We start from the raw sequence: 11,817 nt of genomic DNA, 5'->3' as shown, positions 1-11,817 counted from the left end.
TTGCTTTGGAAAATATTTCTTTAAAAAATCATACTTTGAAAAGGGAATTAAAGATTTCCTGGGAAAGGCAGGCACCTCAGTAAAGATATTATAATGTGGCATTTGATGTTCTAGAGGGATTTCAACAAGTTTTGCATGGTCAAATTCCATTAATAAGTTGGCTTTTTTCCAAGACTGTGTGTGTCCTTCTCATCTGCCATGGTGCCCTAAATGCAAGGAAACCTCACCTCACCTGCTCAGTCACATCTAAGCAATTTTAATTGCTTTTTCTTGCTCATTACAGTACCAAACAGGCTTAAAAAAAAAATCCTACTATCTTAAAATGCAGATTAGATGGGTTATGAGTAGAACAGTAACAATTTTGGTGGTGGTGTAAGAGGATTATAGAGCATATCGGTGGGGAAATGCCATGTGGATGGATATTAATGATGATGTGAGGGGGAATAAGACAGAATCAATGGAACTGGGTTTTGCAAGTGACTATTCAGGGAGAACCACTATTGCAAGTATTGTCACTGAGCTACGCTAACATTTGAATTATAAATACATATTTACTGTTCCCTTCATCCTGCAAAGCTGGGATATGTGCAGACTTAGATTATTGCACATTCTGAGAAAATCTGACTAACAGTTTTTAGCAGATGACCTTTAATTAGTGGGAAGATATTCTATCCATATCATATTCATTCACTTGTCTTACTAGGCATTAGATGGCTGCTGTGAAGCATAAAGGATTTTTTTTTGTCCTAATCCCTGTGATGTGACATGATTAATGAGATGAAATTCCCATTTGGAGTTTCCTACCAATCAATAGGCAGATGGGCAGTAGTGGATGTCGAACAACAAGACAGCAGGAGTTGTTTAAGCTCTTGCTACTTTTGTAGAGAAAAAATATTTAGAGACATAATTTAAAGGAACAGATAATATCAATTTTTCACATTTCCTTCCTCCCTCAATAGTTGCTTCTTTGTTTTAAATGTACATAGAAAGACAAGAAGGTAAACTTATGGATACAAATCATATTAAGTTAAAACATATACATTTGAAAATCTTGCGAATGTCACTTATGCCCAGCAATTATATTGCATTGGTATTGAAAAACGATGTGCAAAACAATGAGTCTGATTTATCTCCCCATCCATACAGATATAAATAAACAGGTACATCAGAGATGCCAACCGAATTACAAAACATTAGAATAAAGTCAATATGAATATAAAATTAACCTAGTGAATTTTTTTTAAACACACCTGTAAAAAAAAATCTAATAAAATGTGTGTATCTTAAAAAATATACCCTTTCCCAGGAACTTCAACATCCTACTCCCTGGCCCTATAGTCTTCGGTGCCTTGTAACTGACACATAAAATTAAATAAAAGAATAAACTACTAGAGGTTATTCTCAGCTATGAATAATTTTGATTTTGTATTATAAGGTCCGAAAAAATATGTGATTTGAAGTCTTTACAGTTTAAATCTTCTCTTTCTTGCTAGAAGAATTCATTTGTAAGTAGGGGTAACTTAATAAAATAAATTCTATTATATAATTTTACCTTTATATGATTCAAGATTGTAAAAAATGAGGCAAATACCTCAAAGGAAATTATAAACCAAAAGGCAAAATATGACAGACTAGTGGATCCTTGCCAACCAGATCACGTCTGAGGAAATAATGCAAGTTTTCCCAACAGTAGTAGCAACAGGTTTCAGGAGGCTTCTTTCACAGACCTCATGTTGACACTTATTTTCTTCTATGCAATACTTTTCTGCTTCTTTTAAATAGCAGTATTGATACTTAGTTATTTTGTATGTGTAAAAGATTTATCTTACGTTTCCTTCTCATTGCCTTGCTCTCCCTCCCTCTCTCTCACAGACAAAGATGCACACAGAATAAAATTCATAACACACTTCTCCTAATGAACAAACTCCCACCGAGCACCAAAGTGCTTAATGATGCTCAGCAGGCAGAGTTCTGCAGTTCCCCTATGTGAGCCAATATATAATCACACCACAAGTTAAAATAATATTTAGGTTGCCAAGAGGAACACTGGGAATGTAAAACATACTAGATTTAAATTTTTCCAAACTTTAATTCTGTTCCTTTGTGTGTTCACCCAATGTCATTGAAAAAAATAAAATACACTGGATGAAGAATAGGTTACTATGAAACTAAAATCTCTTTGCAAGGTAGCCAAAGTAAATTTAGGCAAATTGCTTTTAATCAACCTTCAGTAGTTTGCAACCTCCTCCATTTCAACCAGTTTTATAGATGTAGTACACACTGTGTATCTTTTACTTAGTAATGTCAAAAAACCAGATTTTTCAGTTAATCAACTCTGTAGGTATAGTCCTACCTGTAATGCAGTTTACAATTATTTAAAAAAGCTTTTTGAAGGGGTTCGTTTATTAGGAGGTTCTTAAATCAGAACTGACAGTAAGAAAACTATCTCTCATGGTCCATTTGCAAGTCCTAGGACTATTACTTGGCTCCTGTGTTCATATGACAGCATCTTTTCCTCATCTGTTCAGTGATGCCTAAAAGGCGAGCATGGAACAGCACGGTCCCACTTGGGCTGTATCATTAGAGCAGAGAGATGAGCAGGATGTGTAAGAACAGCTATGCACATGAGTAGATTGTGAATGGAGCAGCAAAACGTGTATGCTCTACAGCTACGTACGGGTACATATAGCAAAGGAACTGATACTTAGATGTTTTAAGAGATTATTGAGTTAGAGGGCAGACAAGCAATGAATAAGACATTTTAAGAGGTTTAGTTGTATAGTGGAGCACCCATCGAGCTGTAAGATTCCTTGAAATCAGATAGCCAAGAGCAGGATTTTCCATTTTATCTTTAAAGACTTATTTCATGCTCAGGGTTTTCTCCGTGAAAAGATACTGGTCAGTAGTGTGTCAGTCTACCAAAACAATTACGCATACTAAACCAACGTACTTAAATGTTTTGTTTATTAATGCTAAGGCTCACTTACATGCGCGGCCACTTACTCTGATTTTTGTTTCTGTGGACTCTGGTGCAATACATGCTTGCAAATTGTTTTACAGATTTCTGTTATCTAGATTCTTGACCGTGTGAGTATGCAGCTAGTTCTGTTGGAAAGTCCACACTTTGAACATCTTACCACTTTCTGAACATTGGTGATTTTTTTTTTCTGCTCTAAAAATTAATTTTTTCAACTAAATGCTGCAAATTTTCTCAATTTCACAATGATTTGGTTAAAACCCTGCAAGAACCACACAGCTAAAGAACTGGATATAGTTAAGTGTAGGCAAGGGTGCTTTTTTGTTGCCCCACAGAATTACATACTCATCTATATACTGAGGGTCTGATTTCCTAAAGACTGAATTCAGGCAATACTGGGATTTCAGTCATCTGTGTATTTGGCCACCATCTGAGGCTGGATGGGTTCCCGGAGTCAACAAATGTTTCTACTGCATTGACCACTCAGCCTCCTAACGTGCTCCATTAAAGGCCAATGGTTATTATTTATCCAGTTCTCGTTCTTTGTGTAGCCTACAGTTTTCACTGTGGTAAAGCATGCAACCTTTATCACTAATAAACAAATCTTTTGTATATAGTTTAGTTTATTTTTTTTCTTTATTGGGGAACTCAGGTGCAGTTCTCCTGTTTCATGATCATTGCAACACTTAACATGAGGCATCATTTCCCCACTACTGACTACAGAATAGGTGATGATGTGATAACTTTCATCATCGTGCAATTGTTCAGTACTCACTTGTGATGATATCTTGCAAATACCTTTGAGAAATTCTATAAGCCTATATGTACTATACAGATTATCTCACTGAAGTGAGGAGGGTTTTAGGTATGTTCCAATGCAATAGATTTTGATGATAATGACTGAATTAACAAATGGTTTGGAAAGTGAAGTTCATCATTATCTTGTTGACAATTACACATATAAAAACGTAACAGTGTGGTACATGAATTAGTTGAGAATTAGTCCATTCACTTCTTCAAGAAGGAATCTGGAAGTACACAAAGCTGAAAAGCCCAAGTTCAAATATTAACGACAATGCCTCAGGTTAAGATGAATATTTATTGCAAACTTCTTTTGAGAAATGGGAACAGTCTAAGCCACGTCTCCTAGATTTACTTTTTTTTCCCCAACACAATGTAGCAGGAAAATACTGAATATTCTAAGGTATTTCAGTAGATAATTTGAGTATTTTTGGTATGCAAAAATATTTGGAGAGATAAAGATTCTGGTTTTCAAAAGGAAATGGAAGCTAGTTGCTTGAAAGAGACTTCTATTTATAAACCTAAACTGTTACTGTTACAAGGGAAATTGAAGGTAGTTGTAAAGGAAAAAAATAGCTCTCAAGTTCTGCACTATTAACACTTGTGCTGTGTGAAACAACTAATAAATAAGGTTTTGTTTTGAAGAAGCTACTTATGAGCTGGCAATTACAGCTACTGCCTCAGGCTCCTGAAGAAAAAAGCTTTTAAGTGCCAAACTCTGCTGAGGTTGTTGTATTAAATCGATGGTAAACAGAAGGTATTTCAGAGGCAGAAGCAGGCTTGCTCTGCCCCTCCTTAGCTAGATTTCTGTTCTCATTGACTAGCTAAGAGCACTTGCTGGTGGGGAAGTTGAAGAGGAGCTCTCTGTATTTCTCTACAGTGACTTTTTAGGAGGAATTTTCATTAGCTGCCTTGGAATTCACTGGAATCCACCTCTGTTGTCTGATATGTCTATATAAAGCTACAGCCATTCCCCAGCTGTGATTTGCTGTCCAGTACTCCATCAGATGGCTCTGCACCAAATTCCAATGGCCACTGCTTCCACCAGGTTTAAGTCATACAACCTGAATTATCAGGAAAACTAAGGAAAAGGGCTCATCTTCAACAACTCTTCAGTGAGTAACAACATAAAAGGATAGAAAGTTCCCAATACACTCTGGAAAAGATATACTTCTATGATCTGGATATTAAGAACATATTAAATTTGAGTAAACTTGGATTTTGTTTTTATTTTATAAGCCTTCCTGTTTATAATATCTGTGAGTGTATCAGTCTGCACAGATCATGCTTCCATAGAGGCACTGAAATAGAAGTTTTTTTAAAAAATAGCCACCTGAAGAGAACTCTACTGTATGTTTAGACATACAAATAACTTCTTTGATTTTTTTCAAGTGCATGAATCATCCTTTGACTCCCAATAAAATAAAGAGAATATATGAGTAATTAATTCATTTAAAAATGAGATGGCCTTCAGTCATTGAACAGACCAGCAAAGCAGCTGATATAGACATTCCTTTAAATTCAAAAACTCGTGTCTCTATTCTGCTAAAAAGGCATTTAAGATTTACTTACATTACTCTCCTCTTACTCAAGTATAGAACAGCTACTTTAGATGACTGATATTTCCTCTCTAAGTAAGGGCTTGACTGGAACCTATAAAAAACCCATCCCACTTACACTTTTTAACTTAGCCATCTGAAGAACCAATAAGTCTCCCAGCTGGAAACAAACAAATCCATGACAAACAACCGTCATTCCTTTTAAATGCAAGTTACATTGGGCTCATATTCCTCAACAAAAAAAACACCCTCCTTTGAAAAATTAGAAAAGAACTGCCTGTGACCTGGGAAACAGGAAAATCTGTGGTATATCAAAACCAGGCAACAGCAAAAGTTGAAATTGTGCAAATCCAGCCAATTTCCCACCAGGCTTGCGCACGCAGAGTTGCTAAAGCTCATTACAATGTAGCATAAATGGAGGTCTAATTAACATAAGAAACTGATCCGAAAGAAAATCCCATCAACATACATGAAAACGAACCTGATCTGTTTGAAATTCAGCCAACTACAAATTAATTCAACATAGATTACGTGTACAGGGAGAAAGAGAGTCCAGCAGAGTAACTGGCATTGCGTTGGTACATAAGACAGACAGGTTCCCTCTCTGCACCACGTGTTCCAGTAAGAAACAAAGCAGTGGTCAACTTCTTGTTCTTCATAAATTCATTCGTGTTATGTCTCTTTCCTCTTTCTGGACTACTGATTCAGGGACAAACTGTGGTCTTGTGAAAGAACGGCGGATCTTAGTACTGGAGGCCTGAACTGTTAGTGGCTGTTGCTGATGGCATTAGTGCTGGGCTGGTGCCACAGCAGGATTATGTGGCACTACGGGAATACCAGTGTGGCAGCAAGGAAGGGTATAAAGATGCCTGAACTGTGTGAAAAACAAGAGTAGCCTGAGAAAAGCACCATGTTGGTGTGGCTATATACTCCAGTACCCAAACCGGTTTTACAGTGAGTGCTGCTCTGTGCTACCAGCAGAGGTAAGAGCAGATATGAGAGCTGCGTACCCTCTGTTTACAAACTCTTCCCATGCATGTGATGGCCACCTGTGTGAAGGATGTTCTGACACAATTTTGACTGCTGCCCCAAACTCACAATACTACATTGACTTTTAGGGTTTGTTTCTATGAAGTTTAAGTGAAATAAATAATGTAAGGTGTCAATTCACAGCACTCCACTAACCCTACAGAATTACCACCCAGGATTGCCATAACATAAACACCACTACCACATCATCACTGTTCATATGAGCAGTTAGTGTAGAAAATTAGCAATGTATCCGTGGACAGACTTGTCATGCCAAAGGCTTTCAGGAACAGCATTTTTTCTGCCAAGTACAACCAGGTGCAGAGCACTCAATCACACCACTTATAGAGCAAGTACCTGAACCATATCATTTCAACGAAGTAACTTTGAAATCCTGCTCCTGCTCAGCCTGCTGCTGTGTGACCGAGCAGTGGAGATTTGTCTCCTCATGCTGGAGGAAGAACAATTTTTCTTCTCCTTATTGCTGTGGTCTCTAGATCTCAAATTATCTGAAATACTGTCTTAGTTAAGTTCATATTGCTCTGCCCTTCAGGTCATAGCTAATACCAGGGCCACAATATCTTCTAAAACACTGGCAGATGTTTGAGTGGACTTTTATAGGTCTGAAGCCTCATTAGTTGTTTTCATGACCTGCATACTAATTTAGCAGAATGATTCTTAGGCTCTGGATCTGAATACTCAGGAAATTCTGATGAATTTCATGCTATGGGTACTAGTTATAATTATTTAGAATAATATGGATTAATGTAATAAATTCCTTTTATGCCAATAAACATTCTGTTTAAGTATACCATATGATTAACAAAATCCCTATAATAAAGCTAAGTATTTTAAGTCAAGATGTCCCAGTAAAAAATAAATTGTTGGGTCAAGTGGCAAATGAAAGATATTCAGGATTGGTAACACCTCATTAAAATCCATTTCAATTGCCCTAAGGCAAGATGTTAATACACAATAATTGTCTACCCAGAGTGAATCTTTTTCCAGTTACATGAATAATGCAAAGTAACTATTTAAATATGCTTGTTTATATCTTTAGCAGATTCACTGTAGTTTCAAAATTAAAGATTATTTTTTTTACATTTTATGCTGCTATCAGAAGTTCACAGATGGAGAAAGAAGGATAAAAACACTCTCCTCTTCAAGTACAAACTCCCCTTGCAGAAGACAGAGTAAGAAAATAATTTAATTAGGATATATCTGAATCCAAAGGAATTAGTACTGCTGCTACATCTGCATTCATCTTGTTGCTCCAAAAAAACTGTAAACAAATAATAGGACACCAGTAATAGTAACTTAAACAGTGTGAGTGATGTCTATCGCTGTACCACAGAAAATTACAAAATGTTTTCCAATTGCCTATGTAAAGTTGTGTGTGTGTGTGTGTATGTGTGAGTGTGTGTTCAGCATTTTAGCAAAAAATATCAATAAGCAGAATAAAAGTGGTCTTTGATGTAGATTAGCTCAAATTCTGATAAACCTCAAGTACCCTCGCATTCAGAAGACAACCACCCTCTTCAACCTGCCTGTAGAAAAAGAATTAATGCAGCACTATCCTTAACAATCGATAAATGATTATAATGTTGCTTTTATTACTGGGCTACATACTGCATTTAACCTTCTATTAAGTGTTGGCTGGGTCAGTCCTATGAGCATTCTGTACTCTAGTGTGCAATCCCAATCCCAGGGAGCAAAATAGCTCTTGAGGCCAAACCTGATGTTTCCTGAAGGCACTAATACGAGGATAAAAAAGATGCTGGAATCGTTTGAAAAAAAGCAACTTCCTAAGGTGGGCTTGACTTAATTGCATTAGGATTCCAAAACACTGAAGGAATGACTAGGAAGAAAAACCAAGTGATTGCTGTATCAGAGTGAGAAAACTTCAGGAAGAATCCTACTGAGTAGTAAGTGAGGTTCCTAACAATGGCAACATACATATGCTCAAAAAACCTATAGCATTTTTCAAGTTAAAGATAATGTGCAAAACTTGAAATATCTACAGCACATTGCAGTATGTGGTAATGCTTTTAATACACAGCACACTGGACTTACTTGTAATATGAAAGAAAACAGTATGATATTTTTAATAAAGTGTTTTTGTTTAGATATAAGTGTCTTGATTATGGTGCACTGTCTCATTTAAGTAAGTGTCTTGATTATGGTGTATTCTCTTCACTTTATTGTGATTCTCAGCCTTTTATGTTTTAAAAATTAGTAATGGAGTTACATTGACATCTGAAAAAAATGTAGCAACAATGCAGACAAAAGACATAAGCAGGAGACCAAAATACGACCTCAGAGGTGCAATGGGATTCAAATTTGCAAACAAAGTGTAAACTATTACCCACATTTTTGAAAAAGTTGGAGTTCCTGACACTATTTAATAACACTGATACTTCACAAGACATTTTATGAGTAGATGTCTTGATATGCACTTAGCATTGAAATAAGTATTTTACAGCTTGGGCCAAGAATTTTGTATCTCTGTTATCTAAAATAATTTAACCAAAATACTTCTGGTTGCAACCTCTTGATCAATGATACACAATATATGTATTCTAATGCTGACTGTAAGCTGAAAACAAGACTTAATATAGTGCTCCAGAATATTACTGTCATATATGACAATTTTATTTGTTGTTCATGACTACTAGTTAGGCAATATTACCATTTCTTGTGTGTCTGCTTGACTATAAGTAGCTCAGACATGATCTCTGTTTTGCAATCTAGAATAAATATTGTTTCAGTTGAACAAGAACATGTTACCACTGGATTGAATTTTTCCATTAGCAAGAGATACAGTGGGTGACAAATACCAGCTCCAAGGTTTGTCATTCCCCAAAGCAGCCCACTCTTCAGACTGAAGGAAAAATTCCTGCTCATTTCTGGTAGTCTATCCTGAAAGCTTTGTATTAATTAGCACACATATATAATTTAAGTAACTGCAAATTGTCTTGGTAAAGAACCTTTTATGCTCAGGAAAGGCAATTTCCTCTAGTAACTCCATTATCCTATTGACTTGTATGGGTCCTATAACAATAAGCTGCACAGGGCATGAATCCGTAGTGTTGTATGTAGGGAATTTAAATCTGTGTTGTGTTAGCAAACAAGCTGCTCTTTTAATTAGACTTCTTAAGCTATATATTTCACTGTCTATATTCTGAATTTATGATCTAATCAAATCAGGGTAGGAGAAATAACAGAAGTAACCATGAAGTTAGACTAATGAGACTGATCAGAATCCACAAAAACGATGGGTTAAAGACCTTACCGCAAAGGACAGCATAGAATGAAGGAGAAATATGCAGCCAAGGAAGACACTTGCTTCATTTCTAATGTGTTGTCTCTCCTCTTTTTAAGCCAGATATTTCAGGATGTTGCTTTATATAAATGAAGTTTTTGAACTGTGCTCCACGAAAACCACATGGAATAACAGGTGAACCTCAAGCTCAACTGGTAGATTCTTTGGTGTCATGAATCACAGTATCAATCTGCTGCTGAAGTTACTGCCCACCAAACAGACAAAGAATGCAACACAATCCCCTGTTTTATTGTACAGAGGTCCTCCCTACTATTTATTTTCAGTTTCCTACTGGACAGCCACCTATAATCAAAAGTTTCCAAGCAGAAGTTGAAAAGAACAGCAAGTTGCTAATGTTTCTTACTTTGCTGTGTGAGTGGCATTTGTATGGCTCAGTCACCAATAATATTTTCAGTCTTGAAAATTTTCACCAAACTACTGTTTCTAGTAGGTTTACATTACACTAATAAAGTTAGTTGGAACCTTTCTCTTAAAAAAAACCAATATAAATCAAGTCCAGCGACATCACTTTCTTGACAAATATTGACTAAATTAAAGTTCCCGCAAAATGTAATAAACTAAGATAATTTGCAGGACTCTGTTCAAAACTGTAACTTTTTCCCAAAATAAAACATTAAATTTTCATATTGCTGTAATTAATATGACAAGTAATAGTAATGCATAGATGACTAAAGCTGTAATCCGGAAATCCCCTGACTGCCCAGACCAGCAGTGTATGCCTTAGTAACAACAGAGAAAACCATCTGGGGTTGCACAGATTTTTCAAAATGTAGATATCAGTGCTAGAAACAGATATCAGGTAAGTACTACACAGTCTGAAACCCTCAGAAGAAATCAGGAGCAGTTGTGCTCTCCTACGAATGTATTTCAACCTTGATTTGAAAGGTCTGTTTCTCAGGCAACAAGGATGGTTCATGCCTAGCACAGCCTTGGCCTTCCCTGCTGAGAGCACCACCACGAATGTCTCATCTCCATGTGATATTTAATCTAGACTGTAAGGCCCTTGGGGGCAGAGATCACATCTACTTCTCTGTAAAACCTAATATGCACATATGGCAAAGAATAAATAGTAAAAAGGATCACAGGCAATATGTGATGCCAAGTTTTGTTTACCTTTCCAACATGAGAATATATTTATGCCACAATTACTTTCCAGAATACTTAAGCCTGTGCAGCTCTAGTCAAAACATACACACAGTACTATAACACATCCAGCGTAGTAACATGAAGTTTTACCATCAGTCTTTCTGAAGCAAAAGTGCTCTGTTAATAGTGTCTGATGTGTAAAGGCTGGTTAAGATGACTGAATCCTTTGTTTTATTCTAATGTATATCTGATATGACAGCTGCTACCTGATTTAAAGAGAATTGGAGAAACTCCAAAAAATGGCAACAGAATTTCAAACAAGGAATGATGGAAGTTTTCAGCTCTTCAAATTATTTTTCCTATTTCTTTTCCCAGCTCCATATAGTAGCTGCACACTGTCAGCAACATACTACTGAGAATTGTTAATCTGTGAACAGGGATCTGGAAAGAATGATGTTACTCAGCAGTGGGCTAATCACCTGACCACGGCAGTTAAAAATGTCTTCAACACAACCCAAATACTCATTGCTAGCAGGCTATCATGGGGCGGGTTCGACTATTCTGTTTCCAACTGGAGGTTATGCCAGAAAAAGCTAGCGTTGCATCTTAAAAGTAATTTAAACAAGCAGCCTGCTTTGGCCAACATGACAATAATCTGAAATAATGCAGGTGAAAAGCTAAAAATTGCCTTCCAAAAGCAGACACCCTCTGTTGAAATCATAAAGTATACACATGATTGTCGAGTTTGAGCAGGGAGCCAGCTTTCTGCCAGAGCTGGCACAGTAGCAGAACATTATTTGGATTCAAAAACTATGTTAGATAGGACAACAACATTGTCTTTATGACTCATTTTTGTCAGACTGGATTCAAAACTTATACCAACAAATTTGACATTTCATACTGCTCTGCAGAAAGCAAGTAAAATGAGTCCATGTTTTAAAACAGCAGGGAAGCTTCCAGTGCTACAATTAACTGGTAACATATGCCACTGCTGCCAAGAGGATTTTTAATCTCTTTAAACA

General features: G+C 36.5%; 1 long non-coding RNA gene across 1 annotated transcript in view; it reads right to left on the bottom strand.

Annotated features, from left to right (window-relative positions):
- LOC139828841 (uncharacterized) overlaps positions 1 to 11,817 on the bottom strand; it is a 31,839-nt gene that overhangs the window by 13,834 nt on the left and 6,188 nt on the right. The gene's annotated exons all lie outside the window — the stretch shown is intronic.

Source organism: Patagioenas fasciata, chromosome 11 (assembly GCF_037038585.1).
Source record: "Patagioenas fasciata isolate bPatFas1 chromosome 11, bPatFas1.hap1, whole genome shotgun sequence".
NCBI classification, from domain to species: domain Eukaryota; kingdom Metazoa; phylum Chordata; class Aves; order Columbiformes; family Columbidae; genus Patagioenas; species Patagioenas fasciata.
The sequence above is the reverse complement of the archived record's forward strand: the minus strand, read 5'-3'. Positions and strand labels throughout refer to the sequence as shown.